Consider the following 6,725-nt stretch of genomic DNA (forward strand, 5'->3'; position numbering starts at 1 on the left):
CTATTACATTGTTTGATGACATTGGTTACATTCTTCCCAGTGCATGAACATTCTCATTATTTTTGTTTTGGTAGTTCCATTTTCTTTCTTCCTTTCTTGAAAAGAAATAACAAACAAAGAGATGCTGCTATTTATTATCCTTTAATTTATTCATAAAGAGTTAAGTTAAAGGTTTATCTAGAATGTGGATTACTGCACAATTGTCATGAATAGCAAGAAAGTTCCCCAGTAATCTTCTCAAGAGTTAAGACTCCTGGTTATGAGCCTGGCTTGGCTAGGGGCTCCTCCTTGATGCTCTCATAGTAACCTATGCATAGAGCTATCATTGTGCTAAAAACATTTCATAGTAACTACCTCGGCATGAGGTAGTCTTACCTCACTAGACTGTGAGGTTTTTTTATTTTGAGACTAAAGACTGTCTTATTCATTGAGCTTTGAATTCTCAGAGCCTATCAATAGTGTCTGCCATAGAACTGGTACTCAATATACTGAACTTTCATCTATCTAGTTGCTTAGGTCAAAATCCTAGGAGTCATCCTTAATGACATTCCCTCACTCGCTCCATTAAGTCAGTGGTAAGACCATTCCACTCTACTTGCAAAACACATCCCTAACCCTACAACTCTTTACCATTTTCAGTGCTGCTATCCTAACCCAAACCACCAACATATCTCTTCTGGACCTAATGGGGCTGATTAGGTCTTTTCTCTCCCCAGAAAGAGAGATTCAAAGAGGCATAGCGAGCTCTTTCAGGAGCCTCATGTGGAAGACTGGATTATTGCCAGGACTGTGGACTATGGACAGTGACACACATTCAAAGCAGTGTGCTCGGCCACTCTCTCTGAGTGGGACATCGCTGTTTCCATCTCTGCCAGTCGAGAGATTTGATTGCTTGCAATAAATACACTGACCCTGTTTTCCAATGGGGAGATCGTTGAGCTGTTCTGGTTATTGTTCTGGTTGACCCACAGTCTACAAATTTGGGTCAGTTCTGGTTTTGCTTTGTCGGCCATGACTGAACTGGGGAGAACTGTTTTGAAGCCCTGGTTGAAAACCAAACAATTTGCAGCAGGAAAAGCTGCCATGGTTTCAGAAGCCAGTGTTAGATATACCAGTATACTAGTCATTTAAGAATTCTCCATTCAAACTCTTATTCCCTTCCCAATCCACCCACCTCTCTCTCCAACCCACCTTTGTGCCAGATAAGTTGATTCCCTCTTTGGAGTAGCTCAGACAATAAAAGGTACTTGAAGAATATAATATGACTCATCACAGAACAAGAAATCTTTCCTCATAGATTGATCTTAGGCTTATGGCCAATTTGGACTTCCGTTTGGCACTATTCCCTCAGCATCCCTTCTGAATTGTCCTTTCAGTGCTCAGCTTAAAACTTTGTGCAAGAAGCCATTTTTAACGTGATAGGAAGAGATGAAGCCTGATACCTATATTGTGCCTCCAGTGTCGACACATCCACCATGAGTATACAATTATTGAACTTGTATAATTATGCTGGAATCTCAGTTTTATAATTTACTAAGTATGACCTTGAAGAAAATGGGGGTAATAAAATGCGCTTTGCAGGGCCATGTGGACTAAGTCAGATAGCAATGTGAAAATTTTTTCTGTTCTGGTTATTGTTCTGGTTTACCCACAGTTTACAACTTTGTTCTGGTATGGCTCAACAAATGGCAGATTTCTTGTCAATTCTGACCATACTTTCTGAGTTATTTAGTCTATAGCTAAGTTTCTTGAAATTAAAAGCACTTTTTCCTGTGCTCTGTACTCCCACCTTAACTAACACAATGCCATCCATCCTGAGGAGACACAGTGAAATGATGTTTAGGAAGCAGCAGGTCAAGGATAAACTTGAGAAAGATTGATGCCACAAATACATAGACAAGAAGAGAGAATTCTGGGTAAATGGAAAAGAAAGAGTGGTAGTAAAGGCTTTTGTACACCTCCTCTTTCCACTCATTTAAAAATTTATCTTGTGAATAATAGGGGCAGAAGGTCTCATCCTGAGAGTGTGGTGCTGAAGACTATGTGCCAATACACCTGATATTGATTCATGCCAGCTGGGAGAGGAGCTTGGCTTCTCAGTGCTCTTTACTACTGTGGTTTTCTGGGCTGGGCAGCTGAGTGCCTAATAATGATAAAACCCATAATAATACTTCATAATTACGTACTGCCCTTTGCCAGAACTTGGATTTAATTATAATGACTATGACAGAGTTGGCAACACACTCCCTATTGGGGTGCAATACCCAAGGGCCTCGAAAAACAAAGTAAAGGGGCAGCTGCAACCTTCTTCTGCAGGGCCCTTCTGGCAATTCACCCAGATTTCTCTGGGTTTTAAGTTCATCATCAGAAACAAAGTGTACTTTCAAATTGTCCACACATCCCTGGCACTGTCAAGTAAACAGAGGTGTATATAAAGTATGGCAGGTATGGCACGTGCCCTGGGCACCACTTAAAGGAGGACATAACTGAGCAGTTTCTATTGGCCACTGCAGTTTCCATTGTCAGTTGTGAGAGATTATTCAGCAATTTAAAATTAACTGCCGTAGGTGATATTTTTCACATATGTGCCGCTGCAAGTAAAGTAGTGAAGCAACTACTGCTACATGTGGGACACAGTATCATGAAATCCTTTGCAGGCCAGAGTGAGTGCTGCAAGGCATCACTGCCACTAAATGGGGTAGTTTGCTGACCTTTCCATTCTGAGTTGTCCTGAAGATGCTTTTGTGGTAACCTGTTTCAGGTATTAGAGGATTCACCTCTCCCTTTAACAATAATTTTCTGAGTACCTACTCTGAGCCAAGGCCTGTAGGGGCACAAAGATATATAAAGTATGACCTATGCCCCCAAAGTAATTTATATAGTCTACTTGGGGAATTTGTATTCAGGCAACTCTTATGTGAAGATACGGTTTCCAAGACTATAATCTTCAGAGAAGCAGACTGCCACACCCCTATACCCTGGGCATCTCAAACACTGCCTGGCACAGAGTAAGTGCTCAGTAAATATTAGCCTAATGAATAAATGACCCAAGTGAGGCAGCAGCAGTGGAGATGGAAAGGAAAGGGAATTTAGTAAATATAATCAACATGTTAGATGAAATTAGAAAAGATAAAGGTATGACAGCAGTAAGGGAGTGGATTGGAGTAATGGAGGATTACTACTAGATTCCAGGTGCACGGCTTGGGTGAGTGGATGGTGGTTTTATTAAAGAAGATAAGGGACAGAGAAGAAAGAACAGGTTCTGTAGACATGGAAGGAACCCTGGTGGCACAGTGGTTAAGGACTCAGCTGCTAACCCAGAGGTCAGGAGTTCAAACCCACCAGCTGCTCTGCATCAGAAGGATGTGGCAGTTTGCTTCTGTAAAGATTATAGCCTTGGAAACTCTATGGGACAGATCTACTCTTTCCTAAGGGATCACTATGAGTTGGTATAGATACGGCATGGCAATAGGTTTCCAGGGTATATGAGTTCTGATTTAGCTCTGTTAAATGGAGGTTTAGGGGAGATGTCCAATGGGCACTTACATATGCAGATACATTGCAGATACATTGTTGTTGGTGGTGCCATCCAGTCAGATCTGACTCATAAAACACTGCCTTGTCCTGTGCCACCCTCACAATCCTTGCTATATCTTTATGCAGATATGGACCTCATTAAATGTACAGTCAGCAGTTACAGCTATCAAAATGGGTAGGTGACCTAGTGTGCAGGATGACTGACTATATGCTTATTGAAAAGAGGATTGAGGATCAGCCCCAAGGAAACCTCAACATGTAAGGGTTAAGAGAGAACAGATTCAGAAAACTTAACCGAAAAGAAAGACAATTGGAGAGTTTATGATGTCAGGGAAACCAGGATGGAGGGTGGGTTGCGGAGGAAAGAACGCTTCAAGGACATCTTGCTAAGAATTTATTACAGAGGATTAAATTTATTAGCAGAGGATTAAACCGTGGCCCATGAACTTGGTTATAAGGAGGTCCCTGGTAGCTTTAAGGTGGACACTATCAGGGGACTATAGGGAGAATAATTTAGCATGTCGTTGAGATATGAATTGAAATAAGGACAGGAGGTAGACAGGGTCTCTGTCAAGTTGTGTGCGTAAGTTTACAGGCGCTCAAACACTATCAAGAATTAACTACGTTTCTAAAAGGCCAGATGGGAAGTCCTGCAGGCGTCACAGTTCCTCAACTATGCTTCTTTACCCTTTCAACCATTTCTAGGACGAGGGCTTTTCCATATAAGTGCGGGAAAACGAGGGATACTGAACACCCCATAATCTGATTTGATATTTTTGCCACACCTGGGAGTGGGGATGAGAATACTTGACTTAAATGAGTTGCTTGGCTCCCTGTGGATCTTGGAATTTGGTGACTAGGTGGCTCCATGCGGCAGGGAGCTAGGAAAACTCATTCACATCTTCCTACCCTGCACTCCCGCCCTCCATTCAGCATTTTCCTCTCCTTTTCTACGACAGGATTGAACACAAGGACAAATATTTCTCTTTACCCCTACCTCAGGTTGACTTCCTACCCGCAAGCCCACCCAAGGCCTTTCCCCGACCACGTGACCCCATCAGTGCGCGTGACTCGCCGCTGTTGACCCCTCCTCTCGGCTCCGCAACTCGCTTTTTCCGCCTCCTCCCAAACCCACGTGACCACCTCTCTCTCTCACCTGACTGGCTCCTCCCTTTTCCCTGCCGGACCTGCAGCCGTCGCAGCTGCCCGACTCCAAAATGGCAGCCGCGTACTGCGCGTACCCGGGCGGCTGGACCTCCCTGACTCCCAGGCCACCCCCTTCTCACTCCCTGCCCCCCTCCTTCGGCCTTCACCTACATGCCTCCGGATTGGCCGCTAGGAATCCCGCCCCTCCAGAGCCCCACCTGCTATTGGTCACGGTAGGCTGCCCTTCAGAGAGGCGTGCCCCCGCCCGCCCCTCGCCCCGGGAGGTATTTTCCATTCCGGTGGGGGTTGGGGGGAGGGGGGAGGGGAAAAGAGTGAAGAGGGGGAGGTGGCCGGGGAAGGGGGTGGGGGCCAGGCGGGGGCATCCGGCGGAGCTGGGGTCCCCGGGCTCCGTCCAGAGGAAGCGAGACTGCACTCGCTCGGGCAGTTGGAGGGGACGGGACGGGGCCGGCGAGCAGGTGAGCGGACTCGCCCTCTCGGTGACTGTGCCGTCCGGGCCCGTCCTTCCTGGTCGCAGGTGCCCCTGGATGAGGCGCGCGCCCCGACCGGTGAGTGTTCCTGCGGCTTGCGCCCAATCCGGCGCTTCCTTCGCGGCCTCCGCGCCGCCGTTAGCGGCCGGCTTTCTGTCCCTTGGGTGCCCACGCCCGGCGCAGTCTGCCTCCGGCGGGCGCCTCCACACCCCAAGCGGAGGCAGTCGGCCCTGGGGCCAGGATGGGCAGCTGGGAAGAGAACAGCGGGCGAGGGACGGCGACCCGGCACCGCGAACCCGGTGCCCACCGCGTCGCGTGTAGAGGGACCTTGCCCTTAGTAGGCTCTCGATGTATTTCTGGATAATTGTTTTTCTGGCTGGAGGAACGTAGGGCACCTTAGGGGAAACGAGTCGTCCCAGGGTGGTAGGAGGGCGTTCGTGATCGAGGTCGTGGTGAGTCGGGTAAAGCCGCCGGAGCTCTCGTGGGGCAGTTACAGGAGCTGCAGAGAAGAGGACACCCGGCAAGTTACTTGGGGCTCCATCTGGGGTTCCTCAAGGTCGAGGAGAAGAGATCTGGGGAGGGAGAGAAGAAACTGGGAATCTTGGATGGGGGAGGCCACTAAAGCACCTAAGAGGGTTTAGCTTGAAGGGATGCGGAGGCGGGCGCAAGGAAGACCCTTCTGCAACTACTTAGGTTCTAAGATTCTTTGGTACTTTTGTTTGGACAGTCAAGTAGCTGAAGCGAAGTGACTTCATGGAGAGGGAGTTGCATTTAAAGAAGGATGGTAACAAGCAGTTTTAAGTCCACATCATGGTTTGGTTCTGAAGTTTTAAAAAGACGGGGATCAGAGTCACGAGGTCATTTTTGACACTGTCTTTTGGCTTTCCAACAGAGGTGGCTTGCTGCTGGACCCTTTCGCTTATTCCTTACAAATGTAGGTATGTGTTCGATGGTATTCTACTAGTGATTAGTTTTCCTGGAAATTCTCACAACTGTATCTTCAAATTCTCGTAGCAGCCTCTCCATCTATACTGGTGATTTCTTCCCATTTTAACATTTAGACTGGACTGTCTTCAGTTTTCATTCTAAAATATTAATAAGTAATTGACATGCTTTCTTTCCCTTGTTTTTGTCATGCAAAATTGAACTGCAGGTTTCACAGGGGTTTTGAAATATTTTTTATCTTCAAATTTTGAACTGAGGAAGTAGTAACTTAACAGCTTTAGAAAGCAATACTAAAATCAGGTTGAATTATTTTAACAGTTGAGAATCTTAATGTCAGACGCTTAATTTTAATACTCTTGCATTTACATAATACTCTTTTGAGAATGTGCAATTTAGAAAATGCACACCAGGATAACTGGCAGTCCACTCAGAACAGTAAACTAAGAATTGCAGAGCTAGATTTTTAGTCTTTTTAATATTTTTTAACCGCATCTAGGTATCTTACTAATTCTTCACATTTTAAAGTACTTTCTTCACAATTTACAAAATGAAAGCTTGTTTTATTAGGAAAAGTGTGGAAAAAAATGTATATTATATTTTTCCCTTTCA

Source organism: Orycteropus afer, unplaced genomic scaffold (assembly GCF_000298275.1).
Source record: "Orycteropus afer afer isolate SDZICR_OR568_19922 unplaced genomic scaffold, OryAfe1.0 scaffold00124, whole genome shotgun sequence".
Taxonomy (NCBI): Eukaryota; Metazoa; Chordata; class Mammalia; order Tubulidentata; family Orycteropodidae; genus Orycteropus; species Orycteropus afer.